This window comes from Sciurus carolinensis, chromosome 3, assembly GCF_902686445.1.
Source record: "Sciurus carolinensis chromosome 3, mSciCar1.2, whole genome shotgun sequence".
Classification (NCBI taxonomy): Eukaryota; Metazoa; Chordata; class Mammalia; order Rodentia; family Sciuridae; genus Sciurus; species Sciurus carolinensis.
Genome location: NC_062215.1, coordinates 76,860,584 through 76,878,886, shown reverse-complemented (window position 1 = coordinate 76,878,886; position 18,303 = coordinate 76,860,584).

The window sequence follows — 18,303 nt, the reverse complement described above, 5'->3', positions numbered from 1 at the left end:
GCCTGTCCAGGTATCCACAGTCACCCAGGGTGGAGAGGAGGAGCTGAGAACATGACCATAGCACTAGCCTGCTGCATTTGCTTCAGATCTGGCTGTTTACTAGCTCAGTGAACTTAGGCAAACTGGGGAACTACTCTGACCTCAGATTCAACACATCTGTAAATTCATAGGATCGGGATAAGACTGAGTGGTCAATATAAGTGAAATCCTTAAAATAGAGCCTCACACACACACACACACACACACCACACCACTAAAGGTCTCAAAAATGGTATTTGATACAATTACTCACTGAAATTTTCATAGTGGTTGCTTTGCTATTCAGAACTTGGGCTGGAACCTAAGCTAAAGTATAATAAAGGTTTGATCATAATTATTGTTAGGAATACAATTTATTTTCTTAGAAAGCTCTGATGGCTTTAATGATTTTACTTATTCTTAATTTATTTGTGCTGGTAGAACTATAATCATTTAACCCCCCACCAAACAGTTTTCATGTTTCCCAGTAGATAAGGTAGACTAAAATCCCTAAAGACAAGTTTGCTGTGATCCAAAAAGGTAGATGAGTAGACTAATCTCACTATTGAATACAATAGAAAATGTATACGCTTCATTTTAGCCCTTTCTTCATAACCCAGAGCTCCTCATTTTCTTTCTTCTGACTTCTGGGTTAAGCACCAGCATACAACAGATCAAAGTGGTCAGAACCCTTTGGTTAGGCACCATGGAGAGTATGTATTGTGTGTTAATGTATTGCTGAAAATAATTCACACCATTAATTTTATTTTTGATGCCCAAATTATAATTACTTTTTGGATTGGTGACTGCCTACAAAAAAGTCTCCTGGATTTTGAGCTGGGGATGAGTCTGCAGGCTCAAGTCCATATCTGGATAAATCATCACCCTATCACTGAGGCAAACAAACAGAAGCAGCAAGCAAATTGACACAGACAGAACACACCAACCTTCAGTCAAACAACAAAATCCAGTCGAAGCGTGAAGGAGAGCAGAGCCCTTATCTTACATTTTTACATTCATAGTAAACAGCTGAGGCACAGGTGTGATTTTTTTTTTCCTTTATGCAACCCCTTTTCTTCCTTATTATATAGTTGCAGATCTGATTTTATTCTGTGATAGATTAATTTTTCACCCCCAGACTAGGAAGTAGTGACACAAGGGTGACTGTGTGTAGATGGTGAGATGATCCTGGTGGATCCACATGGCAGAGCTCTGTGTGTGTGGCCCACATGTGGGTGTGTGTGCATGTGCATGTGTGAGTGTGTATATGTGTGCATGTGGGGTGTGTGTGTGAGTGTGTGTGCATGTGCAAGTGTGTATGTGTGTGCACATGGGGTGTGTGTGCATGTGTAAGTGTGTATATGTGTGCATGTGGGGTGTGTGTGTGAGTATGTGTGTGCACAGGGACACGTTTCCTTGGATAAGCTAAAGATCCTTTCACATTCACCCTTCTGTCTACTCAATGCAAACTCAGCTCATGCACTGTGGCTGGCATCTTGGATAGGTGCTGGAAACTGCTGTCACTTGTGGGTAAAAAAATCATCATCTGATGAACAGCTTCATTTTTATAATTAAAATAACCAGACTGGTGTCACAGAACCTGGAATGTCTTTTGAAGTTAAATCATCCACTTTTCCATGACTGTACCTGCTCAAGACCAGAAAGACTGAAGTTGGGCCAAGATAGGGTGAACTTCTTCTCCTGTTGCCAGCCTGATCTTGACTCCTCCACAACTCTGTAGCTATAGTTTCTAGCTCCTGCAGGGTTGGAATTGGAGGGGGAGGAGAGGTGGGTGGGGCAGAGAAGGCTTCCCTGGACTAGTACAGGTTTGCTGGGGCATTGGGAGCCATCTTGGTGGCAATGACAGCGGTCTTGCCCTTCTGTGGGGCTCTCTGGTGACTTTTCCTGAGATTTTCTGTTGGACACTACACTACAGGTTTTAGTTTTGGTGCTCTAGCCTCCTCTCCAGTTCACAGATTCCTCGCACTTGTCTCCAGACACCTTCTCATCCTGCATGGCACCCAGATTCCATGAGACACACAGGACCACACTCAGGGGTATGCAACCTGTGCAAATAGTTTGTACTTATTTTAATGCTCTGGTGTTGCCATATAGAAATTCTTAGTAAACTTTTGAACTTGTGTTTTAGAAGTATAATGGACACGTTCACTGAAGCCCCATGCAAATACAGAATTCGAGATGCCCCACGTGCACAACATCCTGGTGGACCCATGGGGCATGTGTATTCAGAGAGACTCAAAGCCAGGACCATGTCAAAGCACTGTGAAGCTACCAGCTTCCATGAAGTGTTGGGGGAAAAAGTACATATTAAGAGTGAAATACAAATAAAAAGTTTGAGTTGGTTTTGTACATGGGTTCTACTCTTCTTTTGGTCAGAATGAAATACATATGCATGTACAAGCTTTAAAATATAAATTGCCTCTGAAGGGACCTGAGTTCAATGCTCTTACATTTGCTCTTACACTTGGCATTATGCAACATGAAGAGAAAAATAGCACCTTAAATGTGTGTGTGTAGAGGACAGTGCAGATGACACTTGGCTTTCTCTGCATATTAAAAACTGGGCTCCAGAGAGTTTCTTTCATCTTCAGGTTTATAATGTATAGTGAAAATACAACTGTAATTTTTTCCTTTTATACAATCCCCTCTCTTTATTAGACTTATAGATTTGATTTTATTCTAAGATAGGTTAACTTTTACCCCAAGTGGTGAAATAGGTAACCCAGTGCTTGTGGAAGCAAGATAAACTTAGTGAGTCCGGGGGTCCTGTGTTTGTTCTTACGTGTGCACACCTGCATTGGGACACAAACAAGTTCTGTGTGCAGTGGCATTGTTTCTAGTACACCCTGCAGAGCAGAGTCCTGAGTGATATTCCAAGCGCGTCCTGAGCTTCTAAATACTGAGCTCATCTGTGCTGCTAATGGGCTCTCCAAGCTGAGGAGTGTGATTGCTCCTGTTAGTCTTGAACAGAATATCAAATATACTTGATCTTCAGAGCACTTGATCCCAGAGTAGGTCTCTGAAAAATCAAAGCAAATCACATTACCCTCAGGAACCACTGGGACTGTTTACTAAATACCTAAAGCAGTGTCCTTAGCATGGAATTTGTGGACCACATGCCCCAGAACTACCTGGGATCCTTGCTTGTTAAACAAGTGTTTTCTGGGTTCCTCCCCAGATCCACCAAATCAGCAAACCTGGAGATGAGACCAAGAAAACTTTTACCAAAGCCATCAGAGGATCTTATGCACATCAAATTTGAGATTTGGTGGCAAGGGCCCTGTCTCCCCACAAAGTGGTCTAGCTTCCTGAGTGGGCTCTTTATATTTGGATTTGGTTCTCCTCATACTTTATCACTATCTGGCTCAGTAAGTTACTTACACTCTGCTAGTTTTGATTTACATAAAGGGGTTCAGAGGGTGAGACGTAATACCTAAAGGGTTATGTCAAGGTTTAGAGCAAGTTTTGTGTGCAGCATAACTAGCACTGCCCCTAACATTAGTACATGCTAATGAGTGGTAATGGTTATTGTCTAACTCACATCTTGTGGCACCTGGGTTCTGAGACATGCAGATGTGTGAGGCCATGTAATGGGATTTGGACCTACATCTGAGCAGGAGGTCAGGTGTCCTCAGTTGCTGTCAGATCCAGGAGCGTGAATGAGACATGGAATCGCTCTAAACTTCAATATTCTCATCTGTAAAATGGGAGCTTAACACTGATCGCTGTTCTATGTGTTTTCTGCCCAGGACTATTTTGAGAATCAATGAGCTGCAATAACTGTAGGCACAGAAGTGGTTACCATCATACAAAATAGGTGCAGGACTCCGGTGGCATCCCAGAGCAATGCTTGCTGTGCTGGTGGAACTCCTGGGCAATAGTCGGTATCGCAGGGGGCTGCGTGGGGCTGTACCCCACTCAAGAGACAGCTCGACACCCTGCTGCTGGCGAGGAACTTATTTTCATTCATTGAGTCCTCACGGCAGATGGAAGGGATCAGCAAAATGCTAAGGAGATTTTTGTTTTCGGGAAACAAATTCCATTGCCATACTTGAGTTTCTGTTGTCTGTCAGGGCCAGCTGGGTCTGGTCTTGGCTGCCATTTGAGCATTTTTCTTCGCACATGAAGATCATTGCAAAGATCCTTCCCACTCCCCACCTGCACCAGCTCCTCCAAGGCTCCCAGGGCAAGGGAAGTGGGATCCACCCTGCTCAGCACAGTGTGGTGGGGGCTGGGCCATTCGCATGTGCAGTTGCATTTCCTCTTCACCACTCCATTCCCGGCAGGTACTTTTGCTGTTAATGGGGGAGGAAACTGAGGCTCAGAGAGGTGGGATAGCTCATGACAGTGAGTACCAGAGCTTGCAAGTAGTAATGTCAGGATTTAAACCAGGCATTTCCTCTTGCTTTCCCTCTCAGAAGCCTCTGTCCGTCTTTGCAAACGGAAAGATTTCATCCAACTGTGAGCACAAACCACTTCCCATTTGTGCCGTCTCAGAACTCACCTCTGGACTGCCCGGCAGCATGTCCTGTGGGGCGGCTCAGGCATGTGAGCTGTGATTGTGTTTTGGCAGAAGGGAGAGTGTCACTTGGTTTTCAAAACAGATAAGATCCTCGGGGGTAGGATTATTTACTCATTCAACAGACATGAGTTGTGCATCCACCACGTGGCAGATGCCATCCTAAGCCCAGGAATACAGTAGTGGGCAGAGCAGACCTGGACCTATAGTTTGGATGTTCAACGCTCCCTAACCAAGGCTTGGATCCCAGACCATGGTGCTTTTGGGAGGAGGTGGAACCTGCAGGTTGGGGTGCTTAGTGGGAGGAAGTGAGGTCATTGAAGGCATGTGCTTGAATGGGTTTTGGGACCCAGGCGCTTCCTGTCTTTCTTTGCTTCCTAGCCACAATGAGGTGAACCTCTTTGCTCCCATGATGTGTGGCCTCGCCACAGGGTCAAAGAAATGGGGCCAAGCAACAATGAACTGAAACTTCTGAAACCATGAGATGAAATTAACCTTTCCTCATTTAAGTTGATGTTCTCAAGCATTTTGTCACAGCAACCAAAAACTAACACAGACATATTTCACTACTTTCTTGGAATTATACGTTAATGGAGGGGAGATAGAGAATTTAACCACAAACCTACCAACTAGCCAGCTAACACAAACATTCAGTTTGCTAGGTGGTAAAAAGTGTCATGCAGACCAAGAAAACAAGAAAAAGGATGGGAAACATCACAATTTTAAAAGGATGTACAGAGCCATTGGACATTTCAAAGTTGGTATTTGAGCAAATTTGGAAGGAGACAAGCAGCAGAGAAAGTAGGAGCCTGGAGGACCTTGTGCTAAGTGAAATAATCTAGGCATAGAAAGGCAAATGCTGCATGTTCTCACTTACACAGAATCTGAAAAAGTGGAAATCACAGAAACAGTTAGAACAATGGCTGGGGTTGGGGCAGATATTGAAGAGTTGTTGGTTACAACATAAAAAGTTGCAGATAGGAAGAATAAGTTCTGAAGTTCCGTCATATAGGTGGTGACTATAATCCATAATAATGTATAACATACTTGAAAATTATTAAGAAAGTAGTTCTTAATGTTCTCATTACAAAATAGTATGTGCTGTGATGGATATATCATTCCACCATGTATACATATATAAAATATTATCTTGTACACCCTAAATATATAAAATTTATCATTTGTCCACTTAAAAAATTTAATAATGTAGAGGAATGGCAAGTGCAAAGGTTCTGAGGTACAACAAGCAGGTCTGTTTGCTGAGTGGAAAGGATGCTTGTGGACTGGCATGAACCAAATGGGTCATAGGTTGGGAGATAAATCCTGAGACACAATGGGTTGGGGCAGATGATGGGGTGCTCTGGGTGGACATGAGACATTCAACTGAATTTGCTCTGTATTATGAACAAGAGTAGGAGTTAGAGTAGGGTTCTGAACTCAGAGGTGACATGGCCTGAGTCACATTTAAACAGGGTCCCTCTGCCTGCTTTGCAGGGAAAAGCCAGGAGATGGTCAGAAGTTATAAACCTATTGCAATAATCCAGGCAAGTAGGCTTCAGACCACATCTGCCTGTGGCTCTTTGTATTCCATTTGCTCTCTGCTAAATTTCATAGAAGACGAATCACAGGTGCTCAATAAAAGCAAATCATGGATGCTCCATAAAAAACGTGTTACAAAGTGCAAGCAAACGTGGCAATGTAGCATGATGGCTTAAGGCCGTGGAATGCTGGGATTCAAACCTTAGTTCTACCTGTCTGAGCTGTGTGACCTGGATCTGGTGACTCTACCTCTCTGAGTCTCAGGAGCCCTATCAGTACGTGGGAATGATAGCTGCCACCCAGTGCACTTTAATGAGGAAGGCATGCATGATGTATTTGAAGTGCTTAAAAGAGGGTTATTAGTGCCCAGGCAGTATCAGAAATCACCAATTCCAGAGCAGGCTTTTGGTACATTTGTTGATGAGGGAAGGTAAATGTTGAGTGGACAATAGTAAAATTTTGGTGAATTATTTGGAAACGTGGGAAATAAAACAGTAGTATTCCTTTTGCTGTATTTTCATTTGAGCGGCACAGTTTTTATCTATAATCATTTTATTTCCTGTTGCAAATCAAGATTTGGGTTTTGGTGCCTGTAGCCTGAGCTGTGGGAGCTGAGGCCAGTTGGGGGTTCTCTCCCCAGCGGAGCAGTCCCATGCCCCTCTCCTCAGATCGAGCTTCATGGCAACCACACTTAAAGTTTATTGCTAATGTGATTAGTTCTAATCAGAGCCGACTGAGATTATTACCTAATAGTTATTGCTCTGTACTTCCAAGCAGATGTCAGAAATAATGAGCCAATAAAACTGCTATTAATTTAGGCTGAATGACAATTTTAGACCCTCAGAGCTGAAGATTAGGGGCCTCATAAAGCAGGGCACAAATAATTTGAGTGTTCAAAAGTAATAACAAAAATGGTGAGGATAGGAATTAATAGGTAAGTGTCTCTAATTTAGAAATGAAGCATGCGGCTGGGAATACCAACGTCTCTCCCGCACTCTCCCGGCTGAGTGGAGGTGAGCTTCCGGACCACAGCCTGCAGGACTTGGGCAGCGGCTCCCTCCTCACAGGGAGACGTGGTGAGCGGGGTTGGTTTTCGAGGTCCTGTCTGGTTGTGGAGAGGGCACAGGGCCAGGTCGGCAGGAGGCTGGAAGTGGGGCGCTTCTCCCAGCGTCAGAGGGAGCCACCAAGACGGCTTCCCTTCCTCCGTCAGGCTCTGGTGCTTCCCGGGCACCGCGCTGTGCCTCTCCTGACGCACATCCTGCTCTGGCTTGGAATGAAGTGTCCCCCCCGGCCCACCTGTTGAAGGCTTGTCCGTCAGTCCGTGGTGCTATTGGGAGGGGGTGGGATCTCTAAGGGGAACTCTTCCTCACAGTAGGAAGTTAGGCAGTTGGGATATTGGGACCGCAGTCCCTCATAGTCCTCTCTTTTTCAGTCCTGGTCAGGAAGTGAATGGTTTCTGTGCCATGCACTGTCGCCATGATGTGCAGCCTCACCACAGGCCCAAAGAAATTACCATGAATTAAGCCTCCAAAATTGGGAGCTGAAATGAACCTTTTTTCTTTATAAGTTGATCATCTCAGGTATGTTGTCAAAGTAATGAAAAGTAGACTAATACACACCTTATTAAAGATAATTATCTTCTCATAATAGATGTCCTTTGTTGTCACACACACCATTGGTAATGGGATGCTTGTGTTCAAATCTAAAGAGCATCATTCTCTGAGGGTGGGATTTTTTTTTTTTTTTTTTTTTTTGGTACTGGGATTGAACACAGGGGAGCTGCCAGCCCTTTTTTATTTTTTATTTTGAGTTAGGTTCTCACTAAATTGCCTAGGGCCTGGATAAATTGTTGAGGTTGGCCTCTAACATGTGATCCTCCTTCCTCAGCCTTCTGAGTTGCCGGGATTACAGGCGTGCATCACACCATCCGCCCAAGGGTATGATCTTGAGTAAGGGATTCATCATTGCTTAATTTCAGCTCCCTCATCTTTTAAGTTCTCCATGTTAATAGAACTTACATCACAGAATCACCACTGAATATGGGGGAAAAAAATAAATAAAAGGCAAGAGGAAGTTAGTATAGTGCCTGGCACCAATGACTGGATAAGTTGCAGCTGTGACCATAAATGACACACAGGCTCTTTCCTTCATCTTGCTCCTCCATTTCCTCATTTGGGTATCTACTATCAAGGGGGAGGATTATGGTAGTTTTCTGTGACAAGATACCTGAGATAGTCAATGTATTAAAAAAAAGAGGAAAGGTTTATTTGACTCACTCATAGTTTTGGAGTTTCAGGCATGTCCTTGGGGCCTGTTGTGGCACAGTACATCACAGTGGAAGTGCATGGCAGAAGAGTGGTACTCACCTCAGGGTGGCTGGGAAAACAGAGAGAGGCGAAGAAGTTAGAGGCACAATATCCCTGTGCTGATGTGTTTCCCCTGACTCTAAGCTTCCTCACACTAGGCACACCTCTTCAAGTTTCTCCACTACCCATAGCACCATGGGCTGGGGGACTCAGTCTTGTATCCATGGGCCTTTGGGGGATAATTCCAAACCAGAGCAAGGATTCAGTAGTTCACTTCTCTCACCACTCCTCACCCATAAACCTGGTTCTGTTTCCTTTTACTTTGTTTCACCACTTGAATGACACACGGGCTCTTCTGGTGCTGGGGTGGGAGAGACTCAGTCAGTACCATGGTACCCTTAGTGTCTGGTGGTGATCGTGGAGAAGGGAGGTCCCTGAGTGCTGGGTGGGGCTTCAGAAGATGACACAGTGCCTGCCCCTGAGAAGACTGCTGGGCACATAGATACCCTCCGTTTTCCACCCTGAGGAAGGTGGGCAGACGTTGCGGTTTCCCTTCTCCCCTTCCCTAGATCTAGCCCACGTCTCTCCCTGCTAGTTCTCTAGGCCCAGGAGACTTTTCCTTGGCTTGCTGGCCAGATGCAGAAGATATGGCCATGTCCTGGGAGGCCCTGGACTGGCAGGAGCTCGGCTCTAAATGACTGAGAGTGGAGGTCACCGAATGAGTAGACCTCAAGGTGGGGCGGCCCTAGGGGCAGGGTGTTTGTTACAGTAGCAAGGCTTTTCTGATGAATGCAGACTGCCAGGGCTTTGCCAGGTGCAGGAGCAGGAGGAAGATGGTGCAGACGGAGTGAAGAACATGTGCCCTTGGTGGGTGAGGAGGCGTGAGAAGCCCTGAGTGTTCTCTGGAAACTAAAGGGGACTGGGACTGCAAGATGACATGGTGGGAAGGATGGAGGAAGATGGGGCTGGTGGGAGATGAAGCTGTGGTCACCTTGCCATCTGGGATTACATAGGAGGCATAGGAAGCGTGGGAGGGTTTTAAAGTAAGAGCTCTGGTGGTGATTTTGGCAAGCATGCCATTCTGGGCACTTCTCCAAGGGAGGGTGGCAGAGAGTGGCATGGACTCATTCCAGGCTGATGGATAGGAGGCTTTGGGCTCACCTGGGTGTGGGCAGCACAGGGCCTGAATTGAGGAAGGGGTGGTAGCGGCAGGAGCAGAGCAGATAAAGCAACTCGCTAGGTAAAAGTCAAGGGACTCGGTGTTCTTTTTCTTTTTTTTTAATCATGGTGGACTGGCCCCTGACACACAATGATTTGTCCTATGAGTTTCTGATTTCAGAGGGTATGGCCATTCTGTATTTTTTTAAATTTCAGTACAGTATTCAATAGATTACATGAGATATTCAATGCTTCATTATAAAATAGGTTTTGTGTTAGATGATTTTGCCCAGCTGTGGGCTAATGTAGGGGTTTTGAGCACATTTAAGGTAGGCTAGCTAAGCTATGATGTTCAGTAGGTCCTTTTTAGGGTATCTCCAATTTATGATGGATTTATCAGGTTGTAACCCCATTGTAAATCAAGAGGCATCTACATATATTGCAGGAGTAGGATAAGATGCTTTGATATATTCTGCATAGGAAAATGATTGCTACAGTTATGTAGATTAGCCTATCCGTCACTTTCCAAGGGTATACTTTTCATTGTGGGAAGAGCACCTAGAATCCACTCACAGTAGATTCGCAGTATACCATATGGTGTTATTAAGTACACTCCTTATGCCTTGGTGCCTAGAGTTTTTCCTCCTATGTAACTGTGTGTTTGTGCCCTTTGACCAGCACCCCTCCACCCTCCCGTTTCCTCCCCATCCTGCCTCTCCTACCTAGGTGGCTGTTTCCATCTGGGTTGGGGTTGCTCTCCTCCTATATCCTTGTGGCCACCTACCCCCTTTCATGTATTTCTTTCCATTTTGTGGGCAATGATGCACTGGCTGCCACAGTATTGGACTTGGTTTTTCTTTTCTCAGCATCCTACGCAGCCAGTCCTTAGTTGGTACAGACACTGCCCTGTCCTGCCCCTGTCCCACAATCCTAGGGCAGATCCTGGGATGCGCGGAGGGACCTGGGCCTCCAAGGCGGCATGTTCTCCCCCGCTGCTGGGGCTGTGACTTTCCACCTCTTGATTCCCCCTAGCAACCCTAGGGTGTTATGCTCTGTAACCTCCTCACTTACAGGTGGGGTGTGGGGGTTGAGAAATCCCTTCCATTGAGTCTGTTAATAAATTCACCACAAGCCTAGAAAAGGGGAAATTATTTGAAATTGATTTGAGCAGAGTTTTTAACATGCTCAGCACAGTCACCTTCTTTTGGTGTTCTGGTTAAAACGTGGTGTGTTAATTGAGTTGCCTGTTTGGCCTGATTATTCTTGCTGCTGTAAAGCAGAAATCAATATGAATATTTCCTCACTGTTAACTGTCTCTCTTGAGCCAGTATTTTTTCCTCCAACTCCTCCTATGACTCTGTTACCTTTGCATTTCTAATTGTGTCTGGAATTTATGGAGTGTCTTTTTTTTTTTTTTTTTTTTTGTAAAGAACACAGGCAGTTTGTGATGATGCTGCATTTCATACCACATCTGGGATGAGTATTTGGAATAGATTGGCTTTCACGCCCAGCTCCTGAGAGCACCCTCATTATCTGATAAGAGAAGATTATCTTCATTGCCCTTTCTGGGGTAATGAATCCTTTCCATTTGTTCTCTCTCATAGCTGGGCTGGGAGCCCAGGGGATGTTTATCTAACGTGTACCTTGGATGAGCTTTGCTGGTCACTGATGGGGACCCTCTGCTGGGTGTATCTCCCCGTGGTGGTGAACCTCTGTCACACAGGGTGCCTGCTCCTCTCCCGTCCAGGCAATGGGTGAGCTCACCCATGCTTTCCAGGATGTTTGACCAGGTGTGCCCCCACTCTGCATGGCCCCCTGGGGCTATGTCTCAGCTCTAATCTGGGTTCACAGTTGTTGCTTGTGCTGACAAGAATCTTATTCCTTCATCATGCTCCACATTGAGGGGAGCTTAGTGATCTTATTCCTCCTCTAAGAATGGCTCTCACCATTGGAGTATAAGATCTTAAATCCTTATCTCTTTGGTATCATCTCCAGGTACCCTGTGATGGAAACCTGAGAGCTTGTCATGTAGAAGCTGCTTGCAACCCCTGAGGTGCCTTCCTGAGGACCCTCTGCAGGGTCCTTCCCCAAGCCACTGCCTGGAAGCTGAGTTCTGAGAAGCCTCCTGTTCCTCCTGGGGTGTGGGCCAGTTTCTCCCTCGAAGGTCCTTGTGTCTGCCTTCCTCTGTTTTCCCCTGGACTCGAAGCTCCCTGCGAGGGGCTCTGTCTTCCCGCTCTCTCTTGCTGCTGTCTGGTGTGTGACCTGGTGTATAGATGTGCGTGGTGAAGGCCTGTCGAAAGGCATCTTTCGTGCGTGCTCTGGCTGTACAGCCTGCGAGTGCGTCACAGTGTGAGTTCACTCCTGTGAGGAGATGCCTCACCTCTCTTTCACAGACGGATCGCTCGTGGCACAGACAGGTTAAGTAGCTTGTCTGTGGCGGTTCGGTTTGTAGTAGAGGAGACAGAAATAGAAGGCGGGCCTCTGCTGCAAAACCTTGCCTTCACCACTTAGGTACATGGACCTTCCTTCCTGTCTGCTTGACCAGTACTACATGGGGACAGGCCCTTTGTCCTCTGTGCTGGCTTTCCTGCCTCTCTGATGGGTTTGGATTGCTGTAAGAGGAGAGGCAGTCTTCGTGCCGTCTGGAGATGTGGCGAATGTGCACCGTGTGCTGGATCTTCCCTTCCTTCCTCCCTGTGTACGCTCTCTGACTGTGTCTGCCTTGCTCTGGGTCTCAGGACCGGAGCTCCGTGGACCTCTCTTTTGCTCTCTGAGTGACATGAATTTGGTCCTTGGGAGGCACTGGGACTGGGAAGAGGAGGCAGGGTGACTCCTTGATTATGTTCCCCAGATTTCAAACTCCATCTATAAAGGGTCAGATGGTAAACAGGTTAAGAGGTGTGCAAAAAAAACCAAACAAACAAACAAACAAAAATCAAAGATATTATTTAGGTACAGACAGTCTCTGATTTACTTTAACTAATGATTTTTCTATCTATATGATGGTGCAAGAGTGATGTGCATTTAGTAGAAAGGGTACTTCAGATTTTTAATTTTAATCTTTTATCAGGCTAGTGATATGTGATATGATGCTCTTTGGTGACACTGGTCAGTGACAATAGCCACAGCTCTGTCAGCCCCACAATTACACTGGGAAACAACTAATACTCTTCAGTGTGTTGTGTTGCTAAGCTGGGGTGTTTGTTAGGCTAGGTGTATGCAATGCATTTCCAACTCAGGTATTTCTAATTGATGATCTTTTTATTAAAATGTAGCCCCATCAGAAGCCATGAAGCATCTGTACTTATATAATTATTTAAGAGAGATGCTTTGATATATATCTGCATAGGAAAATGATTAAAAAAATGTAAAAGCATTCTTAGCTCACAAGCCATTAAAAAAATAACAACAATTACTACAAAAAACAAACCACAACAACAACAACAGAAAGCAACAGTGGATGGACCAGATTTGGGCTGGAGATTGCTGACCTGTGATCTAAGACCAGAGTGGTGGTTGCCAAACTTGAATATGCATCAGAATCACCTGGAAACTGTTCTGCCACAGGCAGATCCCAGTCCCAAATCTTCTGACTGCACATTTGTGCTGGGGCTGAGAACTGATCTGACTAACAGGTTTCTATATGGTACTGCTACTGTTGGTTTGGGGACCCCTGTTTGAGAGCCATCAATATAGAGACAGCACTGGCAAGTATTTCCATGTGTTCTAGGGACTCTATTCCCTCCCTTGGCCCTTTTGGGCCTGATGGGTGCTTTCCCATTCTTTGTTGCTTCCCTTAATGCTGCCTAGACATCTGCCAATCATCCTTTTCCAGGCACTCTTCAGTTAAACCCCTTGTGTGCGCCATCTTTGTTAGTTGGAAATTTACAGATACTAGAAGTGTTTCCATTTTACAGAAGTGTCTGGGTAAGTCTGTGGGCTTTTTATATACATTCCTTGGAGAAAATGTCATCATTAATTTATTCTTGTACTGATTTCCTTAAGAATTCCTTAAGAATCATTCCTTAAGAATGATTCCTTAAGAATCTCAGTCTCCTGCCTGTGTGGTTCTGTGGAACTGGGACGAGTAATATGAACAGGACAGAGTTGACTGCTGTCAGTAAACAGGCATCTGTACAATTCTGTGGGTGTGTAAAGAGTTATCTTCCTCCATACAGTTGAGTCTGAGAGGATTCTCCAGAGGTTGCAGCCTCCAAGATGACTTGAAAGGCAAAGTAGACACAGTCAAGGATGAGTTAGAGGGTTCTCCACCAGCATAGTATGCGTGGAGTTTTGGATTGGGGAAGCCAGAGGGACTTTGGTTTGACCTAAGAACAATGTGTGTCTATATGTACAAGGGCTGGGGGAAGCAGGATCTTGGAGGGGCAGATAAAACTGGAGAGGTGAGTAGAGGCCAGATACACGGCACTGATCATTTCTTGGATAAACCTGAGAATGTTAGTGATTTTAATCAGGGGAATGATGTGGCATGAGTTTGAAGTAGAAAGATCACCTCCATGGTGAACCGCATGAACTGACCAGAGAGAAGCTGGTGACAGGGAAAGAAACTTCCCTAATATGCTGTTGGGTTGGTTTCCCACTGATCTGGGTTGAGACAGGGCTGAGTCAGAAGCTTTAGGATAATCTCAAATCAGCCCACTGCTATGGAGCCCTCACCCCCAGTGATTTTGTGAGGTGTGAATGCCTGTATAAATGACTTTGCCTTCCTCCCCTGGGGGGTGGCATTCTTTCTTTGGAAGAGGTTGACCCACACAACTTCATTTGATGACTTCATTTCACAAATTAAAAATATCAAGAACGTGGACCATTTAAAAGAGTTCCAGCATCACAGGGCAGGGAAACCATGGTAGCTCAAAGTCTGTGTTTCCTGTGAAGCAAACACTTCTCTGAAACATTTACCCAACACCTCAGAGAGCTCCCGCCAACAGGACTACCTTTGTGGAAAGGTCAGACTTTTTAAAGGTTAATTGTTACCCTTAAGAAAAATGCAAAACAAACTGCACGGCTGCATATTTAATAAGTGTTTGTCACAGCATTTCCCAGAAGCATGATTCCTGGTGATTTGATTTAAACAAATGAAGAATGGCCTAGAAATGAAGGGCCTGTGGCCATCTCTGACTTGAGGGAGGTGAGCAAGATGTCTGTGCCTGTGGCTTCAGGAGAGTAGTCATATTTCTGAAGTGTTCTTTCCCTATCACCCCTAAAAAGAAGCAAGCCAGACAGTAATCTGACCATTGCTAAATCCCTGGTCTTTGCACTGTGCAGTGTTGACTAGGACCTCAGGACTTCACCTTTGTCTATCTTTCCCCCTATACTCTTTTTCCCTCAGCAGTCTCCTCAGCCCCCCGTGGCTGGACTGTCATGTCTCTGAAGAAGGTTCTCCATCTTACTTCCTCTTGCTCCTTCTTCGTAGATGACTGAAGAGCTGTCCTCTGATGTCCTGCAGATGCTTCCAGTGCAGTTTGTCCAAATCACATCGATGTCTCTGTCCCTTAGCACCAATCCTGCCCTTGACTTATCTCCACCACTGAGCTCTTCCCTCCCCCTGAAGGAGGACCCAGTTACTGACCTAACCAACTCTGTGGTGGGTCCCAGTCCATTTGTATCTTTAACTTTTTTCCTTCTGAGTCATTTTCTTCTGCAGTCACTTTGAATTCCCAGAAATCACAGCTTTGCTCGATAAGCATCCTTATAACAAGGGAATGAAATTACCCCGAAGCAATGGGGAGCCTCACAGAACAAATCATCCCAGGATAGGACTGACCCCCTGTACGAGAGCAATCTCCCATGAGAGAACTCAGGCTGCTCCCATATGTGGGAGCAACATCTCATATTGGGAACTGAATTGCCCCCACAAGTGATGGCAAGCTTCCCAGGACTTCACAGAATCAGCCGTGAGGTGATGATCAGCCAGACGATGGCTGGCCAGGATGACCTACGCTATGCAAACCTCCCAGCTGTGCAAGCCCCCAATCCTTACCTTTGTTCCCCTCTTCTACAGAAGCTCAGTTTCTATCAACTCTCTTGAAGACAGGTCTTTGACCACTCTAGCCCTATGTCTGTTTTTCCTGAAGCTGATTCAAACTCCTTTCCTGCCCTTTACCACTGCTTTGATTGGTGCATTGGAGTGAGGGGCCAAACCTGGTCTCTTGGGACCAGTGGGGCTAGGGTCTCTGCCCAAAGACACTGAAAATACTCCCTGAGCTTGTCCGCCCCTGACCTCCCCCCTTATATTCTTGTGTTATTGTCCTTCTAGAATCCTGTCTACCCAGGTGCCAAGTTCTATTGACAATTCCTTCACAATCTACCTCAGGACTGTCTCCTTTCATTTTGGAGGCCACCACTCTAGCCAGAATCTCTCTCCTGGGTCAACTAAATGATTTCCTAACTGTCTTTTCTTTGGTTCATTCCTTGCCTATTGACACAAGACACATATTCTTGAAGATCCATAGTGTTTCTGCAAATTCCTTGATGGAAACTTTTGCAGCTTTCTCATTGTCTATGGAATGTGCTTTGGTTTGGAAGTTTGCCCCCTCCCAAACTCATGTTGAAACTTAATCTTCAGTACAATCATGTTGGAAGATGTTTACCTCATGAATAGTTCATTTCATTAGAAAAGACTTGACCATTAAATTTGCTCTCTTGCTCTGCCTTTCCATCTTTGATCATGGTTGATGCAGCCAGAAGTTACTCCTGGATGTCAGTGTCTTGATTTCTTACTGCCCAGCCCCCCAGAAATATGATGAAATAAGTTTCTGTTCTTAATAAATTACCCAGTCTCAGGTATTCTTTTATGGAAGAAAAAATGGACTAAGAACACAATGTTGCTGCAACACTGTTAGGTTTGGATAGGAAGTGTCCCCCAAAGACTCATGTGTTCAAAGCTTGGTCCCCAATGCAGCAATGGGGATTTGGGGAAGTGACTGAATCATGAGGGCCATGACCTCAACAGTGGGTTAATCCATTGATGACTTCATAGCTGGGAGGACTATTGGAAGGTGGTGGAAGTTCTAGGAGGTGGAACCTGGTTGAAGTGAGTGGGTCCTTGGTGGTGTAACCTTAGGCACTATATCTTGTCCTTGGCACCTTAATCTTTCTCTTTTTTTCCTGACCTCCTTCTCCTGCCATGATTTTCTGCCTTGTCCCAGGCCCAAAGCAATGGAACCAGTCAACCATGGACTGCAACCTCTGAGAGTTTGAGCCAAAATAAATCTTTCCTTTTAGGTATTTTTCTCACAGTGACGAACGTGACTAACACCAGAACCTAAAAATGTTGAATTGACTTTGGAATAGGGTAATAATAGGTAGAGGTGGGGAAAGTTTTGAAGTATAAGTTAGAGAAAGTTCCTATATTGCTGTGAACAGAGCAGAATCTCTCTTAATAGATTTTGATGTCAGATTCTGATGTCAGAAGAGTGGTAAGGAAAGGCTGAAATTCCTAGAGCTTAAGTGTTCATGATCAGAATTTGGTAGAAATATAGGCAGCAGAGGCAATTTTGATGAGGTCTCACATGGAAAGAAGTAGCAAGTTATTGGAAACAAGAGAAAAGGCCATCCTTGTTATGCAGTGGCAAAGGACTTGACTGAATTATGTCTGTGTTCGAGGACTTTAGGGGAAGCAGAATTTGAGAGCAATGAGCTAGGGTATCTACCTGAAGAAGTTTCTAAGGAAAATATTGAGGGGCTATAGGGTTCCCTTTATGTAGAGTAAAATATGATAAGAGAGAAACAATTTAAAGATAGAATTTATAATTAAAAAAGAATAGGACATAAAGATTTGGAAATTGCATTGCCTAGCTATGTGAAAAATAAAAGAAAATTAACACATATAGGAGAGAAAATGAAGGATGTGGTCAAGTGAGGAGACTAATATGGATAGAAGGAAGCCAAGTTGCAATTTATCAAGGCAATGGGAGAATAATGATGAAGATGGAAGCATTTCACAGGTCTTTGAAACTGCTCCTCCCACATAGGTCCTGGATGCTAGGCCTTGGGGAAGAACAGTTTTGGGGGAAGGCTCCAAGGCTCCAGTGGTACCTCAGGGATTACCACCCAGTATTTCCAAGTTTCTGCTCTCCACATTCCAGGGCAGTGCTCCTTTGATATCCCAGCTGTGGTTCAAGTGGGTACAGGTATGGCCATAAGCAACATCCATATGGTGCTAATTCTGCAGGCCCACAGGGTGCTCAAGCTGTGACTTCTTCCACCCACATTCCAAGTGATGCTTCAGAAACCTGCTGCAGGGGTGGATCCACTGCAGAAAGCCCCAGTAGGGCAAAGGGGATAGGGCTGCCCTCGAGACCCAGAACTGTAGATCCATCAACATGCAATGCCACCCTAGGAGAGCATCAGGCACTCAATGCCAACTCACAAAATTGACCTGGACTGTGCCCAGTGAAACTGTGAGGGTAGAGCTACCAGGAGCTGTGGGGGTTCAGTCCCTGTCTCAGTGTGGCTAGATGGCAGGACCTGGAGTCAAAGATTTTTTTTAAGTCCTTGAATTCTAACCTTGTTTGCTCTGTTTGGTTTCGGACTTAGTTTGGATCTGTTATCCCTTCCTTCTTTCCAATTTCGCCTTTTTGGAATGGGAATGTCTATCCTATGTCTGTACCCATTTTAAAAAGAATGACAAAGGAAAGGGAGGGAGGGAAACAGGAAGAAAGAAACAAAGGAAGGAAAGAAACAAAGGAAAGTGACAGGAAAGGAAGGCAGGCAGGCAGG